Source organism: Dipodomys merriami, unplaced genomic scaffold (assembly GCF_024711535.1).
Source record: "Dipodomys merriami isolate MVZ:Mamm:240054 unplaced genomic scaffold, mDipMer1.0.p SCAF_72, whole genome shotgun sequence".
Taxonomy (NCBI): domain Eukaryota; kingdom Metazoa; phylum Chordata; class Mammalia; order Rodentia; family Heteromyidae; genus Dipodomys; species Dipodomys merriami.
This window is the reverse complement of record NW_027206313.1, coordinates 3,267,603-3,283,277: the sequence shown is the minus strand read 5'-3', so window position 1 is coordinate 3,283,277 and position 15,675 is coordinate 3,267,603.

Genomic DNA, 15,675 nt, shown 5'->3' with positions numbered 1-15,675 from the left:
AGACTCAAGGATTCTCTTGTTTAAGACAAAGAAGGGACAATGATTATCTGAACTACTTCTTACCGCAGATCACTTGGAACACAATTCTTGTCAACATGCCCCTCCTTTTCCTAGGCTCTCCAACTCGTTTACTCCCAGATTGGGCCAACATTAAGCCCCTTCTTAACAGTGTTCTCCGTAAAGGAGGGCCACCAGACAACACTGTGGCCTAATCCATTCTACTAGAACCTCTCCATCCCCTCCCCTGCCACTTTCTTATGCTTGGCTTTTTTCTGGAGTTCTGTCTGGGAGGTACTCACAGTTCTTAGGCTGGACTTTATTTTTCCCACTGCAATGTTTCCTCTTCACTTAATTGCAGAAAACCTTTTGAGTAATTTCTCTCAGTCTGAATTTGTTCTTTACTTTCCAAGCCTACAATGATAAATCGTTTTCATATTGCTTGGGAACCCACTATGTGGACCAAGGTATGTAATATGTGGACTTAAGTTACCTTTTTTTGGCTTTTTTGTAAACCGAAAAATAAGTAAACAAAGGGACTGGTAGCTGACACCTGTAATCAGAGCTATTCAGGAGGCTGAGATCTAAGGAACATGGAGTGAAGCCAGACCAAGCAGAAAATCCCTTGAGATTCTTATCTTTAATTAACCAGCAGACACAGCAGACTGAAGGTGTGGCTAAAGGGGTAAAGCACGAGTTCAAGTAAAATAAAAGCCAAGCAAGAGTTCGAGGCCCTGAATTCTAACCCCAGAAAAGGAAAAGTAAAAAAAAAAAAAAGAACAGGAAAGGGCTGGACACTGGTGACTCACACCTGTAATCCTAGCTACTCAGGAGGCTGAGATCTGAGGATTGCAGTTCAAAGCCAGCCTGGGCAGGAAAGTCCGTGAAGCTCTTATCTCCAACAAACCACCAGAAAACCAGAAGTGGTGCTGTAGCTCAAGTGGTAGAGTGCTATCCTTGAACTGAAGAGCTGAGGGACAGCACCCAGGCCCAGGGTTCAAGCCCCATGACCGATAAAAAAATGGAGAAAAAGAAAAATGAAAATAAAGGGTTACCTTCTGTTTTCCATAATTTCAAAATTTGGTAGATACCACTGGCCACTGAAGATATATGCACCTGAATTTTAGAACACATTCGTTTTTGTGATTGCTTCAAATAAGTATTATATACTGAAAATCTAACAGAGGACTCTTATGGGAAAAAAGTCCTTTGGCTTGTTATTACCTATTGATGGAATACTGATAGCATTATTTGAGTAATTGAAATTTGCCAAAACAAAATATTATAAAGGTGGCTGATAAGTTAGAAAAGGAATGTGAACTCTTAAAAACTTTAAATTTAAGCATATTTTATCAGCTAGAATAGGGAAGAGTTTGTAAACTAAAAAGAAAACTTTTCATCTCAATAACTTGAAGGTGTGTGTCTACTATACAAATTCTAAATGACAAATCTCTCTCATGTGTCCATAAACACGTTCCATTTTCAAAAATACGATATTAGCTGGGTGTCAGTGGCTCACGCCTATAATCCTAGCTCCTCAGGAGGAGGCTGAGAGCTGAGGATCATGGTTCCAAGCCAGTCTGGGCAGGAAAGTCTGTGAGACTCATCTCCAATTAACCACCAGAAAACCAGAAGTAATGCTGTGGCTCAAGTGGTTGAGTGCTACTAGCCTTGAGCTGAAGAGCTGAGGGGCAGTGCCCAGGCTCAGAGTTCAAGCCCCATGACTGACAAATAAACAAACAAAAATAAGATATTAATCTAAAAGTGGGTTAAAAATTAATTATAGCAAGCCTAGATGGTAATTCAGATTATTTGTAGTAAGCGTATGGTTTTAAATAATCTTGCAATACTGATAAATATGTGAGATGGTTTGTTTGTTTATTCCTTTGAGGAATCCTTGTTTTAATTCTTTTCATTATTTAATCAACAGGTCAGTCCCAGAAAATATTCAGAAAAATAACAAAATTTTCATCATTATTTATTTGAAGTTTTCAGACCATAAACTACCAAAGGAAAGCATATCACTTAGCTTTGTTTCCTAGTGAAAACTGTGAAATCACAGTCCGAAATTACTCCAAGCAACAGGATGTAATCCCCAAGTACCAGCCTTGTTTCCTTTTGTAATTGGTTTTAATTTCTTGATTTGTTTTATCTTCCTATTACCCTCGCTAGTAAAACACTATATAATCCTTTCTTTTTTCCCCTAAATTCTTATTCCAATAAGCTATTTCATTCATTTTCTCTCCCTCTTTTAATATTAAGAAGTTTTATTTTAATTTCTTAGTTTGGTATTTCCCAGTCTTGCTGTTTTGTGCTCTTTTCTTCTTGGTTGGTTGCCTATAAATGATGCATTATCAGTTGATTTCATAGCACGTTATCTTTATCTTACCCATTAATTAAGTGGAATGGCAGCGTGGAGTAGAGGCTTGCTCTTTTTTCTTTTGATTTCAAGCTGAAAGACTGCGTGTCGTGGCAGAGCACACAGCTGCACAACACAAGGGCTGCTTCTCTGTCATCCTTGCAGCCAGGAGTGACCCTGTGGCTGTCAGGCCCAGTGTCTGTGAGCTCACTGCAGCTTGTGAGGATCTTAATGTACTATGGCCAATTTCCACTTTGCTTTGAAATCCTTTCCTCCCTGCTGGATGTACATGAATTCCACCCTGGAGATCTAACTCTCTGTTTCACCCCAGATGACCTAGAAAGAGCCAAGAGGAATCTTGGTGGACAAAGCGCCAACTAACAGAGAAGAGACAGCATGCCCTCTGAACTGGAAAATAAAATTCAGTTTGCTTTAACCAATGTTATTTTAGATGTTCTTTACTCTCAGGTGATTCTAACTCTAATATTGACCATTTTACATATGCTGAATTATGAACATCCAGATAGATATTTATATCAGACCCTTAATTAAAGTGTCACAGGTAGAAGATTATTTCTTCATGAAATAATCTTATTTCACTGGGCATTGAATATTCGTAATAGAAGTGTGAGGTTTCCCAGGCACAGCAGTGGGAGAGGGAGACGCCCGTCAGAGGGACAGACCGGACAGCAGCAGCTCTGGCTCAGGCCCGTCCTCAGCCAGCCCCGCAATGGAGAACAGTGCTTTTGCCTCCAACGCTGTTTTACACACTGCAGATTTTCACTAATCAGTCAGTTATTCGTGTTGACTTGCATAATTATTGAACTGCTTTGAGTGAGTTGGTGGTTTTATGAATGGGTAATTGGAAATCAATTTGTTCTGAGTTCAGGAAAAACATAGGATTACGTGTTAATCCTGTGACCAGGTGGGAAGGGTGTTAATTCAATTAAATCTCTGAAGCGCTCCTAGCCCATTTCTAAATGGTAGTTTTCCTTCAGTGTGACGATCACTTGCACTCCCATGCTTAAGCTATGTTTGAATATATTTCAATATGGTGTGGACTCAGAGGTGCCTTTCTATCATTTTATTTCATTTTATTTATTCGTTTTCAGCAATACTGGGATTTGAATTCAGGGCAGCAAGCCTTCCCTGCTTTCTTGCTGAAGGCTGGTTCTCTATCACTTAAGGCGACCCTCCAGCCCTTACTTGTTAATTGCAGGTGGAGTCTCTCAGATTTTTCAGATCTCAGCCTCCAGAGTAGCTAAGATTACAGGCATTAACGACCACTGCCTAGACCAGTCCCTATTTAAAGTGTGATCAAATACTTAAACAGTAACCAACTATTTGTTGAAAATATAAAACAAAAGACAACTGGCCTTAACCAAGATTCCAGTGGCTCACGCCTGTAATCCTAGCTACTCAGGAGGCTGAGATCTGAGGATTGTGGTTCAAGGCCAGATTGGGCAGGAAAGTCTGTGAGACTCTTATCTCCAAAACAGAGTTCTGGCTCAGATGGCAGAGGGCTAGCTTCAAGCAGGGAGCGTGCATAGGCCCTGAGTTCAAGCCTGAGGATGGCACAAACAAACAAAAAAAACATTGGCCTGAAACACAATACTAAGTCTTAGCTATGTTGCAATCTCACACACATGTTATTATCCTTGTTTTTATTTCCATCGCTCCTGATTGCATAAGAATGATAGTCTCTGGAAGCGAGGTCACATTATTTATAGTCTTCAAAGGGCAGTACTATACATGGCGATATACTTCACAAGCTTTCCACCACTGAGATATACCCTTGGCCCTAAAAGTTTGGGAAAGGCTTGCTATGTTGCCAGGCTGTCCTCAAACTGGTAGTTTTCTAGCCTCCACCTCTGGAGTATTAAGATTGAAGGTGTGTGCTAGCATACCTTATTATTTATGATATTGTAAATGGTCCTAAATAATTGTATATACAGTACTCCCTTAGTGTTTGTGAGGAAGAGATGCTAGAATCCACTGTATATAGTAATATCCAAGAATGATCAAGTTGACAACCAAGGTATTGAAAGACAAAAAGTCCATTCATAATCTCCTGTATACTTTAAAATCAGCTCTAGATTTCTTGCGGTACCTATCACGATGTAAGTAGATGTTTGCATTCTTTAAGGAATAAAAAGGTATATGTTCAGTATAAGGTGTATTTTTTGAAGGAGTATTTTGAATCCAAGTTTGGCTGGGAAAGATGCTATTGCTGAACATGAAGATACGGACCTACTTGTATTTATTTCTATTGCTTGCAATGTTATTACCTATATAATTCAATGAAGAACAATTTCAAAGGAACATATAAACCAAAATTATTTGACAATGTAAAGAATGATTAAAATGTATAAGTATGGTATTAGAAAAACAATATGGTTATTTTTCTACATCGTTTGATCCTGAAGCTTTAAGAATGCTTGTGCTGATGTAATACAGATGGTTGGAAATAAACTATAATCTTTGTACAGATTTTTTTAGGTAATTACAATTTAAAAGGTGTTTTTTCCCTATTGTACAGACTTTGAAAGTAAGCCCTTTCTTTTACTGTAAATCAGTCCTGGTTTGAGGGTTCACTTCGGTAAACATTTTTCTATGTAGCTGTTAATAAGAAATTTCTAGAACACAGACATAGGCAGCTTCCATTATTAACAACTTTCAAACTCCTTTCTTTTTGTGCCAGTACTGGAGTTTGAAATCAGGGCCTAGCTGAAGGCTAGTTCCTACCACTTGAGCTACACTCTTCTAGCTTTTTAGGTGATTAATTGGATACAAAAGTCTCATGGACTTTCTTACCTGGGCTGGCTTTGAACCTCAATCTTCAGATGTCAGCCTTCTGAGAAGCTAGCACCTGGCTTCAAATTCCTTTTTGAGACGAAAGATAACAGCACTAGTAACTGATGTCTGCAATTCTACTTAAGAGATAGGTCTAGATGATTATGATGTGAAGTGAGGAAGGGCAGAAAAGTCCACCAGAATCAACCTCCAAACAACCAACAAAAAATTGGACTGGAGGCATAGCTCAAGTAGTAGGGCAGCAGCTCTGATTAAGAAAGCTTAGCTAGCGTGAGATCTTTGACTCAGAATAAGGTAGAGCGAGAGAGGAAAAAGTACAAGGAGGGGCAGAAGAGGAGGAGGAGGAGGAGGAGGAGGTAGAAGACGATGAAGGAGGAACAGGAGGAAGAATAAAAAGAAGGAGGGGGAGGAGGTGGAAGAAGAGAAAGAGGAGGAAGAGGAGGAGGAGGAGAAGGAGAAAGATAAGGGAAGAACAAAATAGATCTCTTTTGTCCTTCTGTTCTACCGTATTTGACTGAGCTTTCACGTGAGGTTTAGTGAATGCATTTAATGAGATCAATGTTGTAACTTGTCTTAAAAAATGCTTCTCACAACATTATGTAGATTCCTCTTACATGAATTTACACAAAAATGTGTAAATTTTCTTGGCCTGGTCACTTCTGGTGTCTGTGAAGCGGCCGCTTCATGTACGCAAGAGAGGAAGAGTTATCTGAGCCAGTGGGGTAGTCTTGCTGCAGTGTGACCTCTCTATGTACGGTCACAGAAGGGTTCCCTTTCTAGTCATGCAGTTTTCTCCTCTGCAAAGGAAGCTTCGGCACCTTTCATTTTTCACAGTGAATCTTTCCCATTTACCCACTGAGGAGAGGATAGATCCCAGTTCAGGTATAATTTGCAAACTGGCTGCAGGGCTTTTTCATGAATGTCTGTTGACATTAGAAACAAATGTTTCTACTGTCTGTTGACAGTAGAAACAAATGCCTCACTACTCCTTGGTCCTTGGCCCCCTGCAAATGCTAAGATGGTGCAGCTGCTGTAGATCATGATCTTCCAGTGCCCCCTGAAATTCTGTAGTGGTGGAAACTGCTTGTCATGCTTAGACATAGACTTAAGGTAGCAAACACAGAATATATATTAAAACATTCATTAATAAGAATGGATGAGGGCTGGGAAGGTGGCTCAGTGGTAGAGCACTTGCCTTGTATGCTCAAGGCCCTGGGTTCGATTCCTCAGCACCACATAAGAAAAAAGCTGGAAGTGGCGCTGTGGCGCAAGTGGTAGAGTGCTAGCCTTGAGCTGAAGAGCTGAGGGACAGTGCCCAGGCCCAGAGTTCAAGCCCCACAACCGGACCCAAAAAAAAAAAAAAAAAAAAAAAAAAAAGAATGGATGAAAACATGCCATACAAGTAACTGAGTCAACTAGATCTACATCAAAATAAAATTTGAAAAGATAAAAACATTGAGGAAAAAGTCAAGTTATGAAGAAAAATGTACAGAATGCTCCCATTGGTGAACAATGTGAACATATAGAACAGTATTCTATTTTTGGGGATAATTATTTTTTGTGTATCAAAGATATAATAGAAATATATATGATAGAAATATCATATATATATAATAGCATTATATATGACAGAAATATAGCAACAAAACCAGAAAAATGATACTGGTGCATTAAAAAGATAAAGGAACCCACATCTTGAAAAATTTTGTATCTACTCTGAAAGCTGAGAACTAAGGATAACAGTTAGAAGCCAGCTGGAGTGGGAAAATCCAGGAAACCCTTATCTCCAATTTACTAGCAAAATGTCAGAAGTGAAGCTGCAGCTCAAGTGGTAGAGCACCGGCACCAGCGAAAACTGGAAACAGTGCAAGGCCCTGGTTTCAAGTTCCAATAGTGGCATTAAAAAAAATCTGTGGAACCAGTCACCTCTGCTAGAATCTTCCCATTTGAAGAACAGCTTTTTTTATTTCCTTCCAATTGTAGGGTTTGAACTCTGGGCCTGGGTGCTGTTCCTAGCTCTTCAGCTCAAGGCCAGTGCTCTACCACTTGAGCCACAGCATCACTTCAGTTTTCTGGTGGTTAATTGGAGATAAGAGTTTCATGGATTTTCCTGCCTAGGCTGGCTTTGAACCATGATCCTCAGATTTCAGCCTCCTGAGTAGCTAGGATTACAGGGATGGCTCTTTCTGAAGAGCTATGAAATGCCTCTGAGTGGGATAAGAATATAATTAAATGTTTAAGAGATCTCAAAATGACTCACAAGGGTTTTTATAACCTTTCTTTTCCCATGTGAAGCTCTGAGGAAAATCTGCTCATGATCATGTAGTCTCTGCACATAGGTTTTATAGACAGCACTTTCCACGTAGGTTTCATCCCCTCAGGCTCTCTCAGGAAGAAATTTTTTGTTTTCCTCTATTGCCAAACATTATTGGTGTTATTAGTATAACTCTTAATACAGCAGATCGCATTGTTGTATCACTTTGCAACATCCTGTTTAATAATGACATTGGCTATCTATTGTACTGATATAGTAAGAATTGTATTTCTTTTTTGTGAATTGTATGCTTATGATCTGTTCATTTTCCTATATGTTTGTATTTTCAATCGAATTTTAGATGGAGAGGGTGAGAGAATGTGAATATGGTCAAAATAATTTATTTATATGAGTGAAAACACAACAATGAAGCTTGTTGAAGTTCTTTTAGAAAACAGGAGGAAGGAGAAGGTAGAGTGATGGAAGGGATGAGTGAGATTAAGGTACATTGTATGTACCTGGGCACTACTAGCTCACACCTGTGGTCCTAACTATTCATAACACTGAGATCTGAAAACCACAGTTCAAAGTCAGCCCAGTGAGGCAAGTTCCTGAGACTTTTATCTCCAATCAACAAGCAAAAAGCCAGAAGGGAAGCTGTGGCCCAATTAGAAGAGTGCCAACCTTGAATGCAAAAGTTAAGGGACAGCATGAAGGCCATGAGTTCAAGCCCCCAAACAAGTACCAAAAATGAAATAGAAAGGTATAATATATGCATATATGGACATGTCAAAATTAATCTCCCTTGTATAACTAAGTGATGCTAATGAAAAATGTGGCAAAAAGAATTTTATGGGATTTGGGTGTTTGCAAGAGTTGTTTTAGGCTCTGAATATTAAACTTTTACTAGCACACTTCATTGTAACCTGTAAACATCAAAAAAAAACTTGAATTAATTACATGTCAGCATACACAACAACAACTAAATACTTTCGGTTTATGGATTTTTGCTACATTCACATACAATAGAATATGATTTTTAAGTGTATCTTTGATGAGTTTCAACAAATTTCCACACTTGGGCAGCACAAGCATCAAGAGACTTAGGACACTATCTCATTCCAGGCCTTCCCCATACTCTCCTACATACAACAATTTATTTAAATTTTTTTCACTATGGATCATTTTGCCTATTTTAGCGCTTAATACAAGTGGAATCATATACCATATTCTTTCTTGTGAAAGGTTTCTATCTGTTTTTGATACTTGCTCATGTAGGTAATAATTACTCAGTGTCAATCTTTTGAATGGATAGATCACAAATTTATCATTTTTCTATTGATAGATACCTGGACTGTTCCCAACTCATTTTGGGGGGGGGAGGAGTAAGAGGTACCAGAATTTGATTTAAGGACCTCATACTTCATAGGGAAGAGCTCTTACTTGAGCCATGGTCTCAGTCTCAGTTTCCAGCTTTTAGTTATTATCATTGAAATGGTTAAAATGTTTTTGAATGGTATTTGTGAGAATGCAGTTTTATGTATTTAGAAGTGGAGTCACTAGGGCAAGGAGAAGGCATCTTTTTTGTTATATAAAAACATACCTGTTTTCTCCAACTGACTATTATTTTCCTTCTCTGTCATCAGTGAATGGAAGTTCCAGTTTCCTGCAGTCTGCTGGCACATGGTGTTCTCATTCTTGAACTTTTGGTAATAGCCTCACATTATAATTTGGATCTTGATTCTGTGATGTCTAATGATGGGGATAATTTTTAATCAAACATATCCCTTTGTATTTATTAGCTTCTTTTTATTATGAACAATAGAGATTCTTTCTTTGATTTGGATGCCAGTTCTCTATTTGGAAATATTGTCTCACCTTCTATTAGATGGCTTGCTTATTCATTTTCTCAATAATACCTTTTGATGAGCAGTGTTTTTCAGTTTGAAGACAATATTACATTTTTCCTTTCTGCTACTGCTTTTCATGTTACAAAACTATACACAAGTTATGAGAATTAGTTTAGCTTGCTTGCTTGGCTTGCTGCCACTGAGCCATGCCTATCCAAGCTGACATATTGGTAGTTATTTTGGACTTTTCTCTCCTGGCTGGCCTTAAGCCAGGTTCCTCCAGATCTCAGCCTCAGGAATAGCTAGGATTAGAGGTATAAGCCACTGGTGCCTTGCTTTCCTATTTGTTTCTAACAACTCTGTGGCTATTACCATTGAATTAAACTTTATAATATATAGTTTAATTTGAGTGAGATATGATATAGATCTTAAGATCAATTCTTTTTCAGTTGCGGGGGCTTGGACTCAGAGCCTTGAATGTTGATTTTGTGGCTAGCACTCTATCACTTAAGCAAGGCCTCCACTTTGGGGTTTATGCTGGCTCTTTGGAGGTGACTAAAGTATCTCGTTTGTCCTCCTGGGCGAGCCATGAACCTTGGTTCTCAGAACTCAGCTTCCTGAGTTGCTAGGATTACAGGCTTGAGCCATTGGCTCCTAGCTTCAAGATGAACTTTTTTCGTTAGACAAGCTGTTTCAACAAACGTTATTTAGCGAGGCATGTCATTTGCCCACGGTGTTGGTTGCTGGCTGTGTGCGGGCCATCTTTATGGTTTCTGTATCCCTCCGTCAACCCGTCCGTCTCTCTCCATGTCGGATCACACGAACTCGATGCCATCCTTGAGACTACCCACGAGAAGCCCTTCCACTTTGCTTCCCGCTTTTGAAGGTCGCGATGCACAGTCTCGGTCCTTGCATGTGCTGTGAGTTTTAAAAGGAGCTTCTGAAAGCTCTGGGGGCCACGATTGGGACTGCGGTGAGAACGCGAGGGGCAGGAAGGTCTGCGGAAGTCCCGCCCCCGCTGACGTCACTGCCGCGCACGCCTGGCCGCTGAGGGGCGGGGGTGGAGCGTCCAAGGGCAGCTGGGGGGGAGGCGGAGCACCCGGATGTATACAGGCCGGGTGTTCTCGAGAGGGGAGGGGGGGGAGGAGGCACCTGCCAGAGGCAGCGGGGCGGGCGGAGAGGCCTGAGGAGAGGCCTGCAGTGAGAGGAGAGGCCGGTGGAGAGCCAAGGGCCGGAAGAGCGAAGAGCAGAGAGGCCTGTGGGAAGGGGGACCGGAAGAGCGGAGAAGCCGGAAGAGCGGAGAGGCCTGTGGGAGGGGCCGGAAGAGCGGAGGGGCCTGCGGGAGGGGCCGGAAGAGCGGAGAGGCCTGTGGGAGGGGCCGGAAGAGCGGAGAGGCCGGAAGAGCAGCGAGGACCGCGGGAGGGGCCGGAAAGCGGAGAGGCCTGTGGGAGGGGCCGGAAGAGCGGAGGGGCCTGTGGGAGGGGCCGGAAGAGCAGAGCGGAGAGGCCTGTGGGAGGGGCCGGAAGAGCGGAGGGGCCTGTGGGAGGGGCCGGAAGAGCGGAGGGGCCTGTGGGAGGGGCCGGAAGAGCGGAGAGGCCTGTGGGAGGGGCCGGAAGAGCGGAGGGGCCTGTGGGAGGGGCCGGAAGAGCGGAGGGGCCTGCGGGAGGGGCCTGCGGGAGGGGCCGGAAGAGCGGAGAGGCCGGAAGAGCGGCGAGGACCGCGGGAGGGGCCGGAAAGCGGAGAGGCCTGTGGGAGGGGCCGGAAGAGCGGAGGGGCCTGTGGGAGGGGCCGGAAGAGCAGAGGGGCCTGCGGGAGGGGCCGGAAGAGCGGAGGGGCCTGTGGGAGGGGCCTGCGGGAGGGGCCGGAAGAGCGGAGAGGCCGGAAGAGCGGCGAGGACCGCGGGAGGGGCCGGAAAGCGGAGAGGCCTGTGGGAGGGGCCGGAAGAGCGGAGGGGCCTGTGGGAGGGGCCGGAAGAGCGGAGAGGCCTGTGGGAGGGGCCGGAAGAGCGGAGGGGCCTATGGGAGGGGCCGGAAAGCGGAGAGGCCCGTGGGAGGGGCCGGAAGAGCGGAGAGGCCGCGGGAAGGAGGGAGGAGAGCCAGGGCACCTGGGAGGCTGCAGCCGCGGCTCCTGCCGAGGTGGCCCCGACGGGCCGCGGAGCTGATGAGGTGGCCCTGCGTCCGGGTCCGGGCCGGAGGAGGCCCACCGCGGCCGGGGCCTTCGGACCCACGTCGCGGAGCCGCCCTCCGGGAGCGTCGCACACTTGTTAGATGGAGACCCCGTCTTGACGTGTGAGTCCCGTGTGATCACAGGGTGATGCGCAGGTGCCTCTACTCCCCCGTGTTCCTGCTGGGGGAAAGGCCTGGGGGTTGGGAAGAGAGTCTTGAATTCTGACATCCTGTTAGACACAATATCTATCTATCTATCTATCTGTATAGATAGATATATCTATATCTATATCAGGCTATATATATGATAGTATATATTATATACTATGTCAGCATATTGCATATTAGATATGATATGTACACATATATCAGAGAGAGAGATACTGAGGCTTGAACTCAGGACCAGGGTTATCTCCCTTAGCTTTTTGTGCTTAAGGCTGGTACTCGATCCCTGAAATCACAGCTTCACTTCCAGGTATTTGGTGGATAGAGAGAAAAATCTCACAGACTTTTTTACCCAAGCTGGTTTTAAAATGCTATCCTCAAACTCAGCCTCCAGATTAGCCAGGATTATAGGCACAAAACCACTGGCATCCTGTGATGTGTGTCTCTTTTTTTAATATGTGGAATTTGGTTACTGAGTTTAGAATGCTTATCTGTAATCTTGGGTTGAATCTTACTCAGTCACAATGTATTCTCTTTTTTACATATTGCTAAAGTCAGCTTGCTAACGTTTTGTTATTTTTTCTCTCTTGCACGTGAACAATGACAATCTCAAACTTTATTCATTGTTGCTTTCATTGTCTGTTTTGGGGATTGTGCTGAGCCAATCTCTCATTACAAGAGGTTATTCTTCATGATAACAGAAATTATACTATTTCCTCCCTAAATATTTGGTAGAATTCACCAGAGGTTCTAGATAAGCATTACAATTTTGTGATGTTTTAAATAATAAAATGCTACTAAAGTTATTTTAAGAAACTACCACTATGAAAGAAAAATTTCCATTTTATCTAGATTGTTGAATTTATAAACATAGAGTTGCTCATTACACTCACAAGTTTTATGTAAGGATCTAATTCTAGTAGCGGTTGAGCATTGTTTTCCTGTCAAGGCACATCATGGAGTTGTCATTTTCCAGAGTTAACTAACCCCTTTCAAAAGATAATTTTTCTTTGTATATCTCTCTCATTTTTGTCCAGAGATACTGTCATTATTAGACATATAATATAAAAGGATTGTACTCTGTTATTCCAGATGGAATGATTAGTATTTCCAAAGATACTGAATGAGATTCTAGGAGCACTGGGGGTACTGATGGTATACAGAGCAAAATTTAAAATAATGGCCCTGACTGGTGAAGAAAAGAGAGAAATCCCTGAAATAATGAATTAAACAGGCTTGGACTTTAATCCGCAGGTTTTCGGGAAAGATATTAAGAACTTTCAGCAGACAAAAGAGCAGAAAGTTTATGTGGAAGAAGAATGGCATTGATTTTACAACGCAGAAATTGATGAGTTCAGCTGGAAATTGAGAAGCAAACTTAACAGTGAGTATCTAACAACTGATGTTAGTTTTCCTACCAGCAAATGAAAGATTTTTCTGTATAAAACTCATAATCATTGTGTAACATGAAGGTGTGCAATATGCATGTAGAACAGCAATATCATTCTCAAGTTATAGCAGTTTTGCTTTTGGTGCTTCATACAACAACAATATACATAACTCAAGACTACAGAGATTCTTAACTTTTATCTGAATGGTTGTATGAAGATAATATTTTAGATATATTTAGATTTTTAATGCTATGGTCCATTTTGAGCTAACTTTTTGTTATGGTGCAAGACAAGGTGTGTATTTGTTTGGTGGTCCAACTTATTTATTGAAAAATCTTTTCTCCTTTGAATTGCACATTTCTTGAAAGCTACACAAATATTAGTATGTGTAGGGCTCTTTTGCTAGAGTCTATATTCTACTCCATGTATCAATCAAACCATTTATCTTTCCTAATCTATGTAATATGTATTACTGTTGCTTTGAGTTTTGTATTAAGACCAAGTGTCATAAATTCAATTTCTTTGTTCTTCTGCTTTTTTTTTAAAGTTTCCATGGATGGAATACTGTATGCAGTGAGGTATATCTAACATTAAATATGCAAATACAACCAATTATTTAAGTGGGTCACATTCTCAATGAGTTTTCTTCACTGTGATATTGTTCCTTGGCTATGAAGCCACAGAACAATCAGAAAAAAATTTTACAACAAATACTGCAGTTGGGAGTACATTGTCCCCTAAAGATTCATATATTAGAAGTTTAGCTCTCAGTGTGGCAGTACTGGAAGAAATGGAATATAGTATAAAGTAATTGGGCAGTTGGTGAGCATTGATCTCAGGATTTGATGTAGTTCTTGGGAGTCCCTGGTAGGCTTTCACGAGATGGTTGGTATATTAAACACACACACACACACCCCATCCTGATCGCTCTCTGGGTCTCCTATCTTACCATACTTTGACAAAGACACCTCTCTGGCCATGCTGAGATGCAATGATGGCAAAGTGGGTATAGCTCCTGTAATAATCAGCACCATAGTGTTTGAGCTTTCAGCCTTGAAATAAATTGTGAGCTAGTAAACTTCTTCATAAGGTACTCAGACTCAGGTATCTGACTACAACAATGGAAAGGAAATGAAATCTCACATTCCTGCATAAAACACTACAGTTTTAGAAATGTTTTCCCAGATTCTTCAAAGTTGGGATTCTGCTTACTTAATTGCTCAACCAAATGTCTTGCTAGACAGTTTCTTAAAGCTCTGTAAGAACTTGAGATCTTTCAAAGTACATTGCTTGGTTTTTCTCTCTTCCCTTATTTTTGGTCTTGAAATTCCTATTTCTTCCTCAGGGCTCATCTAGTGCTGCTGTTAGAGATATCTGACCCATGTAAACCAGGTTAGGGGTCCTTTGATGCTCCTTTAAATAAACCATCACCTTTCTTTTGGAAGTTTGATCATTTCTGATAGAAAATAGGCATTTGGATTTTTTTTTTTTTTTTTTTTTGTCGGTCGTGGGGCTTGAACTCTGGGCCTGGGCGCTGTCAACTCAGCTCTTCAGCTCAAGGCGAGCGCTCTACCACTTGAGCTACAGCGCCACTTCCGGTTTTCTGGTGGTTTATTGGAGATAGGAGTCTCACGGTCTCTCCTGCCCGGGCTGGCTTTGAACCGCGATCCTCAGATCTCAGCCTCCTGAGTAGCTAGGATTATAGGCGTGAGCCACCAGCGCCCGGCGGCATTTGGATTTTTAAAAGCTGATGTTCCAAGTACTCCTATGACATATATTACCTGTCATCTATTCAATGCATATATAGTGACCAATGAATACATACACAACTGTGGTGTCATCTAATTAGTCATATGACATTTGGGTATTGTGTTTTGGTCTTTTAAAAAATAAATAGCATGGTATTATTTCCACAGACTTGAAGGTTTTTCTAAAAATTAAACAATTAGAGTTTTATACTTAAAAAAATCTTTGTGATGGAATCAATTCTCATTAAATTTGGAGCTGCTTAAAGATAAGAAAAGAAAGGAACATAAAAAGTTAATTAAGGAAATAAGAATTCCTGGAAATGTTTTGTCATCCTTGAAATTACAAATACAACTGGAAATACTCCATTTCAAGTGACTTGTTGTTATATGTTCTTTTCACTGCCCATAGTATTCCATTAAACTGTCCTCACTCAGCCCAGGCTCATATTTCCGTAGCACAAGCTGGGACAGCTTTATGGGGAACATCCAGAATGGAATGAGAGCCTCTCACATTTCTATCCAGTGGCAGTAAGAATTCAGAAGTATACTTTAATTATGTACCAGTACTAGATAAGGTAGAATGCAAACTTATACTGAAAAATATGTTCTGGTGAGAAATCATTAAAAAACTAAGTAAATGCGAACTTTTTACCATGTTTTCTTCTAAGAATAAAGTTTCACTACAGAAACAATTATTTTTGTAGGAAATTAATGATCACTACTTTCAAGCCACACATTCATGGAGTTGTGAAATGTGAGATCGTTCAATTACAATGTCCTCTATGTGTAAAAATACATAAAGCATTCTAGGAAATTGGTTTTAAAAGAATATTAATTATCTCAATAACTTTATATTATTTTATTGAAATGTTTTGGATGTACTAGATTAAATGAAAATAAACTACTAAAATTAAAACATTTTAATTCCAGAG